Source organism: Ambystoma mexicanum, chromosome 9 (genome assembly GCF_040938575.1).
Source record: "Ambystoma mexicanum isolate Mex_15411 chromosome 9, UKY_AmexF1_1, whole genome shotgun sequence".
In the NCBI taxonomy this organism is placed as follows: Eukaryota; Metazoa; Chordata; class Amphibia; order Caudata; family Ambystomatidae; genus Ambystoma; species Ambystoma mexicanum.
The window spans coordinates 279,957,879-279,971,052 of NC_090931.1; the positions used below are offsets into that span (position 1 = coordinate 279,957,879).

At 50.4% G+C, this 13,174-nt stretch overlaps 1 protein-coding gene across 15 annotated transcripts in view; it reads left to right on the forward strand.

Annotated features, from left to right (window-relative positions):
• MSI2 (musashi RNA binding protein 2) overlaps positions 1 to 13,174 on the forward strand; it is a 2,560,560-nt gene that overhangs the window by 1,066,706 nt on the left and 1,480,680 nt on the right. The window lies entirely within an intron of this gene.

The following is a 13,174-nucleotide window of genomic DNA, read 5'->3' on the forward strand; positions in this document are numbered from 1 at the left end:
AGGCCTTGTGATCCACCACAAGAGTCCTGGAGGAGGCCAGGCCCAGCAGGCCAAGCTACATGTCGCAGGCACGTGTCAGGCAGCCCGACAAAATGGCCGACGCGCCAGAAAGAGGCACCCGTCCAATGCCATTTCAGGAATTCAGCGAAGAACGAGTGTCAAGGTGGGACTGGCTTGAACCAGGTATGTGGCCTACAGTCTACCCCTCTTATGCACAGGGCAGTTTTCCTTTGCGTCTTTATTTACAGGGTATGCCGCAGCCTCAGCAGCCCCCCGCTACCCCGTCAGCACCCCCTGCCAGCGCTTCAGTCGGTGAGGTTTTCTTCGAGAGGTTGCTCAGCCTCATGAAGTCACCACGGATGGGCCTTATCCTCAGAGACGCCATTAGGGAAGTCTTTCCCGCCATGCTAGCAGCACCACAGATGCCTCCATTGGGCCCCCAAGCCCCGGTGCAGCCACCTCCTCTGGCTCCAGAACCAAACCCGCAACCTCTGCTGCGGTCCCTGTACCCCAGCCTCCGGCGACATCTACTCCTCCTCCACAAGATCCTCCAGATCCACAGGATACGGATGAGGAGGTGGTTCCGGACACGCCATCCTCAGTCAGGGCCTTCCACAAACGTCTTGCTGGGCTGGCGGAGTACCTGGGCCTACCCCAACCCGAAGTCGAGCAGCTGGCAGAGGGGGGGTTCTGGGTGAAGTCCTCGCATGACGCCACTGTGCCAAATCGGGGATTCCTATGCAGACAGATGTAGTCTCCCTGGCCAAGAAGGGCTGGCTCAAACCCTACTTGCCCCAGCCGTGCAATCGACGCCTGGACGCCAAGTACAGGCAGGTGGGGGCGGGGGGAATACACTCTTGCTCTCGGCCCATCCTCCGCCATACTCCTCAGTCATTGGTGAAGCATCCCTATATTCCAAGCCCCAGTTGTCCTCAGCCTCTTCCTCGGCGGTGCTGCTAGGTAAGGAGAAGATCTTGGAGGCGTATGGCAAGAAACTCTATTCCAACGCCTCTTTACATCTACGTCAGGCCAACGCCATGCTGGCAGTCGCCAACCAAACATTATGGTGGAAAATTGCAGACTTCCTCCTTGAACTCCCCACCCAGAGCCAATCACGCTCTAAGGCGGGGGTAGCTGAGGCCAAGCTGGTTGCGCATGACCTCATGGAATCCACAGTGTCCCATATTGACACCTCATGCCGTGCCATCTGTATTGCCACGGACATGACAAGTACAGCCTGGCTCCGGGCAACAAAAGTCAACCCGGATGTGCAGGTACGGATACTAGATCTTCCATTTGAGGGGAGTAGGGGGGGGGGACAAAAAGAAAAACAGCTCAGAAACAGCTAAGTCTTTGTCCATCCTTAAAAAGGCCACACCCAAATCGTACACTTAATCTCAGCAGTGCTCAGAAAGAGGTCATGCATACGGAGCTGTGGCTTCCAGGAACACAGATCCAGGCAGCCGGACCGCTCGCCATCTCAGAACCGGCACAAGCAAGAAAAAGAGGGGAGGCGGGGGGGGGGAGTTTAAGCTTTTTCCAGTCCCCCTTCTCCAAAGCCTCTGAGGGAAAGAAGGCATGACACGCCCCTTCCGGTCCACGTGTCTCCGGTGGGGGGCAGGCTTGCTCTCCATGCACATTTCTGGCGCCAGAATTTTACGGACCCCTAGAACCGCTCTGTAGTTTCCACAGGGTACCACCTTCCTATCCCAGCTTCTCCTCCCTCCTCCCCTCCCACAGGTTGGGACAGCACCTCAGTTAGCAGAGATCCAGTCGCTCGTAGAGAGCCAGGGAGTGGAGGCAGTCCCAGCCTCCCAGCGAGGCTTTGGCTTTTACTCCAGGATTTTCACTATTCGCGAGGAACCAGGTGGGCCTGAGAGTTGTGCTGGACCTTTCCACCCTCAACCTCTCCTTACCCCTGCAAAAATTCAAGATGGTTACGCCAGCTTTTATAGCGGAGACATTGGACAGGGAAGACTGGATGTGCTCCCTGGATCCGAAGTATGCAAACCTACACGTCCCAGTTTGGCAGCCCCATCGTTCTTTCCTACGGTTCAGGATCATGGGTAACATTTTCAATACAAGGTCCTTCCTTTTGGCCTCAACTCGGCCCCTAGGGTCTTTACCAAACTCATGAATGTAGTGGCGGCCATCTTCAAAGCGCAGGGCCTCCACATCTACCCATACTTCGACGACTGGCTTGTCAGGGCTACATCTCTGGAAGCGGTTCATCACTCTTCCCATGCCCTTCTGAACACACAGCACGATCTGGGCTTCTCGCTCAATCTCAAGAAGTCACAGCTGCAGCCGACGCAGACGCGTACATCCTTGGGCCTCATTTGGGACACGTACTCCGAGAAAGTATTTCCGTCGGAGAAAAATAATCTCGGCCATCAAGGGGGCCACCGTCCACTTCCTCAGAGAAGTGATCTTGGCATGGTGGTACCAACATCTCCTGGGTCTTCTGGCAGCGTTCTTATTAGCCGTCCCGCACACGAGACTAAGGATGAGGAGGATTCAGCTGCACTTCACGGCCTCATGGAACCAGGAGCGGGGCTCTCAATTCGAGATGATCAACGTTCCTCCATTTCTCCACCCGGACCTGACTTGGTGGTCCAGAGACTGCAACCTGTGGACGGGCTAGCCCTTCCGGCCACCCTCTCCGCAGGCCACCATCACCACGGATTCCTCGCTATAGTGCTAGGGAGCCACGCTGGCGCTCAGGAAATTCCTACCATTTCTCAGAGGCAAGGTTGTCCTCATCTAGACAACTCGACCAGCATGTACTACGTCAACAGGCAGGGAGGCACCAGATCCCCCTCCTCTGTGCAGACTGGCGATCAGTATGTGGGAGTGGGCCCTGGAAAATGACATTTACCTCACGGCAGCCCACCTCCCGTGGGAATCCAACCTGGAAGCGGACAGGCTCAGCAGGCAGGGAGCGGACAATTGCGAGTGGCAGCTAAACAACCTTGTTATTTAGGGATCTTCAACAAGTGGGGACATCCCCAGGTGGATCTCTTTGCCACCTGGCACAACAAAGTGTCCCCAGTTCGCATCCTGGCAAGGTCTGGTCCCCAGCTCTCTGGGCGATGCAGTTCACCTCCAGTGGACCGGCATGAAAGCCTATGGCTTTCCGCCCACTCCTCTGATTCACAAAGTAACTTGCAAAATCAAGGAGTCTCGCCAACTCCTCATCATTCTAATAGCTCCATTGTGGCCGGCCAGGCCATGGTTTTCGGAGCTGCTCAGTCTCTCGGAAGTGCCCTCGATCAACCTCCTGACAGGCCCAGCACATCTTCTGGCACAGCAGGGGAGCAGAGTCATCCACCTTGCGCCAGGGAAACTAGCCCTCACAGCGTGGTACCTGAGCAGGTAACGCTTTGGCATCTCAGCCTCTCAGAGGCCAATCTGGCGATCATACAGGGCGCCAGGAGCAAGGCTACCAGGGCTCAGTACAAAAGCAAATGGACCAGATTCTGCCACTGGGCAGACTCCACGGGAATCGACCCCTTGGTGTGCACCTTGGATAAAGATAATGTGCTCTCCTACTCGGCGCACCTCGCCCACTCACGTGTGCAGGTAGACACCTGCCGCACTTACCTTGCAGCCTTTGGGGCTTACAGGAACTCGGAGGAAGGCATCTTCTCCTCCTCCAATCCTATTGTCAAGTAACATCTGACGGGACTCGCAAGGCTCTACTCGTCAGTCAAGAGACCGCACCCGGTGTGGGACCTTAACATAGTCTTGGGCGCCCTGGCGCACAAACCGTTTGAGCCAATGGCGTCCGTGGACATCAGACTGATCACCATCAGGACAGCCTTACTAGTCGGCCTCACCTCCGCTCGTAGAGTCAGCGAAATACAGGCGCTGGTCGCCTCGGAACCATATACTACCTTTCACAAGGACAAAGTAGTCCTGCAGACACACCCGGCATTTCTGTCCAAGGTTTCGTCTGCTTTCCACTACAATGAGGAAATAGTCCTTCCTACGTTTTTTCCTGATCCCAAGGACGAAGCACAGAGGGTGCTGCACTGCCTGGATGTCAAGAAGTAAACTGGAGGGAAAGCCCTATATATTGGGAAGGTCAGGTTAAGGGCATCGAAAATGCTGTTATACAAACAAGGAACTGACCTCATCCCATCAAAAATATTTATCTTGTTACACACACTGTTTTTTCCATGTGGTGCCCTACGAACAGAAGGCTTAAGACTAATTCGCCTATGAAACAATAAATGTTAAACCCAAATACTCTGGATATCTAATTAATTTGATATCTCAGGCTACCCCGAAGCATCGAGTGTTGCTGCCTTGGAGCAAAAGACAATATATAAAGAAAATTACTGTGATAGCTTAGTGGCTATTTATTAATTGTACAGTTATTGTTTAGCAAATAGACATGACCTCCCAAAGGAGCATTTACAAAAAATGGTACTTTCAGAAACAGAAACCATGATCATTAAAGTGCACAGTGAATTGCATCGAATAGTATGGAACATACATTCTGGTATTTGGCAAGAAATAAACATTTTCAAACAAAAACCATCCACACGATGTGTAACTGAATACACAGTCTATATAATGAGTTAAAAAGACAAAGTGAAGAGAAGAAAACAACAAAAAGCAAAATGCCAACACGTCCTGGTTGTGTGTGATAGGGCAAAGCAACCAAATGCGACCCCCACCAGAGTCTGATGTATTAGTGGCCACGGCCAAAGGACCAAATGTCAAGTCCTAGGGTTTGGAGTCCAGGAAATGTGTGGTTCCAAACCAATGCCAGAGGTCAGGTCCTCCTGATGACTTGGAGGATCAGCTGGTGGGAGTTTATCAAGAGACCAATCCTAGGTCAACGACGGTGGTTATATTCCTGCTGATTTTGAAAGATGGGCCGTATAACAATTACGTGTCCAATAATACGTTTCGGCGGGCAGTGAAGGCTACCTTCATCTGGACCTGCAGATGTCGCTCTGAACAGAGAAGAGGGGGGTTGTAGAAAAGAAGCTCCAATGATCGGGGTGACCAAGGAGAGGGCCCGTGCAGAATGTGCACAGGTACTGTGTGGAACCGTGGTTGCAAGAAGCAGGTTCCTCCGTGGGGGCCCGAAGCCAGTCGAGCAGAGGGTGAGTTAGAGACCCGATGTGTCAAAACTGGAAGGCTACAGACACGCTGTAAGTCATGTCAGGAGCCGGCTTGCGCGTCAATCAGTCAAACCCAGAGATGGGTGTGCAGTTGATGTGGAGCTTGCAGGTAAGTGGATCATTCCAGAGTAAAAATCAGATTGTGGCTGGAGATCCCGTCTCCAAACGGCGTGTAGAATAAAGCCGTCGCTGTGAAGAGATTACGAAGATGCGTGCCGGTCCACATCCCAGATCTGATGCGGCTTTTGGACAGGCGGTTCTCCGGAACCTATTTGCTTAAGGAGGGTCTCATCTCCATCTTGGGACTAGAATTGGTTGTAATCACCCATACAGTCTGGAGGAAAGGGGACGGGACGTAAGAGTAATTATAAATTGGTCACCGTAGTGACTAACTTACTTTTAGTCCATAGTCCCCTTTCCTCCATACGTCCCACCAACCTCCCCACTAATAATACTGGTGTCATTAGGCAATGTTAAATCTATTGTCGACGCATCAATTGGGACTGAGTTGTAGCACCAGAGGGAGCAGGCAAGGCAGCGCATGCTCCCTGGGCCGCGCGCCTCTAAATTTAAAGGGGAAGAAGGGTTTTCTGGTGAAAAAGCTTCAGTCTTGCGTCCCTTGGAAGGGATGCCCATACAGTATGGAGGAAAGGGGACTATGGATTAAGAATACGTTAGTCACTACGGTGAGTAACTTATAATTTATGTACTAGTTCCTCACACTGATGAAATCACCACAAATGGGCAATATTCTCAAGGGATCCGTTCAAGACATGATCCCGCCTTTGCTCTCTCAGCAGCCGGTTCCAGCTTCAGTTTAGCCACTAGCCCCAGTACAGCCACCGGTTCCGATGCTGTCACCAGCCCCGAGTACAGTGGTGCCATTGTCTCAGCCCACCGAGGCCCTGTCCCCCCCCCCCACCCCTCCTACCCGTGAAATACACCACCAGGAGACTCTGGGGAACCACAAGACAACGGATGATGTGGATGATGATGATGATGATGATGATGATGATGATGATGAACAAGACGCCTCCTACTCAGTGAGGGCTTTCCATGACAAGTATTCCTTAGCTGCAAAATGAGCAGCCAGAGGTGGGGGTCCTAGTGGAGGTACTGACCATACGCTCATCCACCAGATTGGCTATACGGCTACAAAAGGATGTGGAGGTCCTGGCGAAGAAGGGCTGGACGGAACCCCCTTCCACACAGCCAACCAACAAGCGGCTCGATCTAAAGTACAGGCAGGCAGAAGGTCTCCTCCTGTCTGTGCACCCACAGCCGTACTCATGACTCATGGGTCATTGTGGCAGCATCCATATACGCCAAAACTCAAACTTCTACTTCATCTTTCACTTCAGCCCTTTTAGGCAAGGAGAAGGTCCTAGAGGTCTATGGAAAAAAGGTGTATTCCAATGCCACCCCACCCTCCCCCCTCCTACTTACAGCAAGCCAATGTGGTCGCCATGCTAGCTGCCGTAAATTAGTAATTATAGAGGGAGATAGCTGAATTTCTCCCAGACCAACTGGTTCAGGCAGACTGGTTTCAAGGCTGGTCTCGTAGAAGTCGCAAGTCATAATGGAGTACTCTATGGCTCATATCGATACAACAGACTGGGTCATCTGTGTGGCTACAGATATGAGGCAGACTGAGTGGCTCATGACCATTTGGTTTAATCCAGACATGCAGGACTGTATTCTCGACCTTCCATTTGAAGGAGGGGACCTGTTTCACTCTTGCACCGACGAAGAGTTGGACAAGAAAAAGAACAGCTAAATCACTGGCTATATTGGCAAAACGGTCGGCTAAGAGCTTTGGACAGGGCCAGGTGCGATCTGACAGAGGTCGTACCTTCGGTAGTTTTGGGGGCTTTCAAGACCACTGTACTAGACAGCCCGACAGGTCCCCTAGCCAACACTGGTGCAACCAGCAGGAAACATCTCACAAGGGCTTCTTCCAGTCCCCATCCATGCACCAGCTTCCGAGGGAAAGAAGCAGTGATGTGGTCATCAAGAGCCACAGCTCTCCGGTGGGGGGCAGGCTTGCCGTTCACTTTCATTCCTGGCGGACACGGTTCACGGACCTGTGGATACTCTGTGGTATCACAGGGCTTCCTCCTTCCTATACCACAAGCCCCCCCCTTTGTTTTCCCCCTCCCACAGATTGAGATGCCATCTCTTCTTGCGGAGATCCGTTCTCTGGTAGTGAGCGAGGGCGTAGAGGAAATCCCCCTCTTGCAGAGAGGCTTGGGGTTTTGGGGTTTTACTCTTGTATCTTGGCAATTCATAAGAACCAGGCAGGCTTGCAAGTGGTGCCGGATCTGTCCCTCTTAAATCTTTACCTACCCCTTCAAAAGTTCAAGATGGTTAAGCCAGCGCTGTTTTACGGAGTCCCTGTGTGGGAGAGAATGGAAGTGCTCCCTGGATATGAAGGATGCATACCTACATGCCCCAATTTGGCAGCCCCATCGGGCCTTCCTACGCTTTCTAGTCATGGGCTTACACTTCCAATAGAGGGTCCTCCCTTTTGGCCTCAACTCAGCCCTGTGAGTGTTTACAAGACTGATGACTCTGGTGGCAGCACTACTCTGGTGAGAGGGCCACCATGTATTTCCATACCTCGACGATGGCTGGTTTGCATGGAATCGCCAGCGGGAGTCAGGAATACAGCATACACTACGAACTGGGGTTCTCCATCAACCTCAAGAAGTTGCAGCTCCAGCCTACAGTCATTGACTTTCTTGGGCCTTATCTGGGATACGAATGCGAAAATAATTTTCCTCACTGTGGACAAGGTTGCGGCAATCAAAGCGGCTACGGGGCATTTCCTCAGCAGGGCGCTGACTTCAGCATGGTGGTACCAGCACTTGCTGTTGATTATGAATGCTTGCCCCCTGGCAGTGCCTCATACCAGACTCAAAATGAGGAAGCTGCAGATTCATTTTTCAGCCTCATGGAGCCAGGAAACCGGTTCCCAAGCAGAGCTAATTCCCATACCAACGCATCTTCATCAGGACCTACTATAGTGGAGATTGAACACCAATATCATGAGGGGCAGCACGTTGAGCATGGCATATGGTCCAGAGAGGCCCAGGACAAGCGCATCAATTTGCTTGAAATGATGGCATTATGGCTATCTCTGAAAGCTTTTCTCCCGACTATAAACAGCCCAGTCTGTATTCAGATGTGCAGCTCTACTTGCATGTACTACCTGAACAAACAGGGTGGGCACCAGATCTGCACCCCTGTGCAGGCTAACCATCGAGATATGGGAATGGGCCTCCCGGCCATCCACTTGCCTGTGAGCCCAACCTAGAGGACGACAGGCTCAGGAGAGTGGGGGTCAACAACTACGAGTGACAGTTCAATGAGAGGATCTTCAGCAAGTAGGGTCGCCCCCAGGCAACAGGGGGGTGTCACCAGTTTGTGTCCTGGATGGGACTTGGCAGAGGCTCACTGGGGGGGATGCCTTGCAGCTTCAGTGGGACAGCATGTGGGCATACGCGTTACTGCCAACTCTGCTAATTCACAAGGTCATTTTCAATGTCAACGAGGCGCATCAACTACATCTCATTTTGATAGCAGCACCCTGGCCTGCCAGACCATGGTTCTCAGAGCTATTGAGGCTGTCGACTCAACCACCAGTTCACCTCACAGTGTGGGCGGATCCGCTATGATCCCAGTAAGGGGGGGGGGAATGGTAGTCCACCCCTCCCCACAGAAGTTAGCCTTAACAGCCTGGTTCCTGAGCATATAGGCTTGCAACACCTCCATTTGTCACAGGACAAATTAGACATCATCCAAGGGGCAAGAAGCGCTTCCACTAGGAGTCAATACAGAGGCAAATGGACCAGGTTCTGCCACTCAGCCAAGGAAAAGGGTGTAGACCTGTTAGGGTGCACCCTCGATCATGTGCTCTCCTTCTCCGCACAATTTGGCTGCAGGTGGACAGTTGCCAGACCTACCTGGCAGCCATAAGTTCATACATAAACTCTGGCAGTAACATTTTCTTCACCTCCAACCCTGTGGTCAAAAAGCATCTAACAGGACTAACCTGGTTGTACCCATCTGTCCGAAGCCCACACCTGGTCTGGGACCTCAATGTCGTTCTAAGCGCCCTGGCCCATAAACCATTCGTGCCCATGGCATCGGTAGACATCAGACTAGTCACTATTAAGACCACGCTGTTGGTGGGCTTTATCTTGGTGTGCAGGATCAGTGAAATTCAGGCCTTGGTGGCATCAGAGCCATATACAACCTTCCATCGGGAAAAGGTGGTGCTACAGATACACCCCTCTTTTCTCCCAAAGGTGGTGGTGTTTCACCTTAAAGAAGAAATGGTCCTTCCAACTTTCTTCCCAAATCCGAAAGAGGAAGCAGAAAAGGTCTTACATTGTCTCGACGTCAGAACGCTGAGATTGTACCTGGATAGGACTAGGGGCTTCTGCAAATCTGATGCCTTGTTTATCACATTCGGAGGATCAAAACCAGGTTGTCGGGCCTCAATAGCAAGTGGATGGTTATGGCCATCAAGGAAGCTTGCCAGTAAACATGCATGCTCATGCGGTCAGGGCCAAAACATCAGCAGTGGCATTCCAAAGGCACGTGCCATGGCACACAATTAACAGGGTGGACACATGGGCTTTTCCCTCAGCCTTCTGAAAGCAATATTGCTTGGATTTCAGTACCAGATCAGATGCAGAATTTGGCCAAGCAGTCCTGAAAAGTTTGTTTTCTTAGGAGTTGCAACGGCCCTCTTCCCCGGTGCTTCAGTTAATGGCCCATACAATATGGAGGAAAGGGGATGGGACGTAGGAGTAATTATAAGTTACTCACCGTAGTGACTAACATACTCGTAGTCCATGGTCCCCTTTCCTCCATACGCCCCACCATCCTCTCCCTTAAAAAGTGTTATCGGGCAATTGTTATATAGCCAACACGTCAATGGGGACTGAGGTGTGGCGCCGGTGGGCGGATTCAAGGGACGCCTCCTCCTGGGGCCGCACCCCCATGCACAACTAAACTTAAAGGGGAAAGACAGTTTTTTTTTTTGGTGAACAAGTTCAGTTCCTGTCCCTATAGAGGGATGCCCATACAATATGGAGGAAAAGAGACTATGGACTACGAGTAGGTTAGTCACTACGGTGAGTAACATAATTTATTGAGCCGATGCCTGTGGTGCTTGATAGAACTAGTTTATTATCACAAAGATGGTGTTCAGGACTTGGCATAGAACAGTTTACATGCCCCTATACCCATATAATGATTTGCCCCACATTTTTTGGACATGAAGAAATGAAAATGTGGGGAAAAGGTACTGATGCTGTGAAGCACTGTATTCAATAATTTTATCTTTTTTAAAGCGCACAGACTATCACAAACATGGCCCCACTTCTAGGCTACATCTCCTCTGCTTGAATCCATGTTCTTCCTCTGTAGACTCCCTTCTCTAACCTCCCACCCCCTTCACTTCAGTCCTTTTTCCTCTTTGTACACCTGTGGGGGCCTCACTTGCCCAGAGAATGCCTAAGCACTGAGACCACTGCGGGGGTGATTTGGCACACTATAACCGTTTCATAACACATGAATGAATTTGACACGAGCACATTTCCACTGATCTGTTTTATCTACTTGGATTGCAGGCATTTTTTGTGCGATTTTTTTTCTTTTTTTTTTTTTTTCTTTTGAGAACGTGTAAAGGTTTATGGTCTGCACTTTGAAATGTAATTCTGCAGAACATTAATATTTAATACATGTGCTATGTATGTAATGGAAGGTTGATATATTGGGTAACTGCTGTGATTATAAACACTAGTTGGAGCAATATCACTAGCCAGATCAATGGCAAGATCAGTTAAGTTTATAAGTGAAAGACTGACAAACTATTTCAACATCATAATTGTTCTGCATTTTCAGTGCAAATGAGTAATCACTGCTCTTTGTGGGGAAAAACAAAACCACTTCATGGAATCTAGTAATGTAGTCTGTAGTTTCTGTTCCAGTCTCACAAGATATCTCTGAACACGTTACTTGCTATGAGACTGGATTACGAAAGGGCCAGTAGTGGGCAATTCTACTCCTCCCAGGAGCATCCCGCCTGCAACTCCCTTCCATCAGAGAATGTTTGCTTTCTTGTGTAGTGCTTTAAGAGGATTTGTGAAGTCGAGGGGGCTTTAATGAAATCGTGGTGGTGCTCGAAATGAATAATGGCTCCCAAGGACAATTAGTTAAGAGGGCACTGAGAGCTCACAGGAGAGGCACAGGAAAATTTCTATGTTTGTTTCCTAATCCGAAGCCACAACCGCTGTAGGCAGCACTTTCACCACTTGACAAGGACCATCTATTGCAGGCTTGTACAACCTTTTTGAATGTGGGGCCAAAGCATTAACTTTTTGTCACCCAGTGGGGCAGTGAGCCAACCTCACCCAAAGCAGTATGTTAAAAAGCGATATTGTGTGTCCTTTGACACAATAGCATCACTGACAGTTGTCGGGGGTAGTGATCAAAGGTTAGTTGCTTGTGATTTCTTTCAGTGTGTATGTGTTAATATTTTTCTGAACTAGTGGGGACGACCGAGCGTAGAGAGGGAGCTATAAGGATCTAGGGAGGGTTTGGGAGGGTTCCCTCGGGAGGGTTCCCTCCCCCTCCAAGATTTATTTTTCAAATATGGGGTTCAAATGGTGCATTTTACAGCAGAAAAAGTGACCAAAAAGCCATAAGTTTACAATCTGTTCTAAAGGGGAACATGAAAATTCCATGTTACCAACAGCAGACAAGACACATTTTACCACAGAACACATTTTAATGATCAATGTGTCCACAGTGTAAGACTGGCACTGTCACTGATGTAACACATTGTCATGCTGGTTGTGCCCAAAAGCCTCTGTAGCAACATGTCTTTGCTGGCTGTTCCCAATTTAGGCCAGCATTGTCCTGTACAAAGCATGATTGATGGTGCCTGAGCATGTGCAGTGTGCTCAATACATATGCCAGCTTATCTCTGTAATACACATTCATTACTTCTGTGATAATGATGATGCTGCCGGGTCGTGGGTGAGGCCTGGGTAGTGGCTGAGGACTGTAACTTCCTCTTGTGACCTCTTGCATGGGGTCACCAAAGGAAGTTAGTCTGCTATTTCCGGCTGCAGGGAAGCTACTGGTGCAGCACAGATGAAGATAGGCTGCAGGGAAGCTACTCAGCAAGCCGTAGTGTCCTTCAGGAACCAGTGTGGAGTTACGTGTGCATGCCTCCTCTTTCAGAGCAATGCAAGATGATGGGCCAGGCCTTCGATGCCCCATCCTACAAAATACAGGAAGTTCTTGTTTGTGCAATAGTAAAACTTGATGTTAACAAACCATGTGATAGATGTCAATCCTGGCCAGAAACCAATATGAGACATGCTTGCAGACCCTCACTGAATGACCTTTCCAGGAGAAGGGGACATTGAAGTGTAAAACCTGACACAGGAAAAGCAGAGGTGCAGGAATTTCGAGAACGAGTAGGAGTGATTGTTGAAGAAAGGAGAGGCTGGTAGAGGAGATGATGTTGGAGACTGTGACGTGGAGCAGAAAGGAAGAGAAGAGAAGAAAGTGGGGCAAAATATGAGGTGAATAGAGGAGTGAGGAACAGAAGGAGGTGGAGGCCATTGGAGGGGGGCGGGGCAACAGGAGGTCTGGGACTATGAGCTGAAGTATAGGAACAGCAAGGAGAGATCAAAGGAGGATTGGGAGTAATAGGGGTAAAGGAGGAGTCGAGTAGCAGATACATTGCGTGGGCATTCATTGGCAGTGCAGCGCGTGGTCATGCATTGGCAGTCCAATCAGAATCTCTGGTTGTCTTGTAGACGTTCCACAGGCCAATCGGAGCCCGCGATTCTAGAGAACTTCTGTGGGCTGATGAATGCCCAGCTCACTTAGTGAAATCACGGCTGTGGGTCCGAGCTGCTCAGAGCTGGCCCTCCTCGTAACTGTAGCAAAATGCATTCTGCTACAAGAGCAGGGGGTCTGTGTGCAACCAACCTACTTGTGCACTTAGC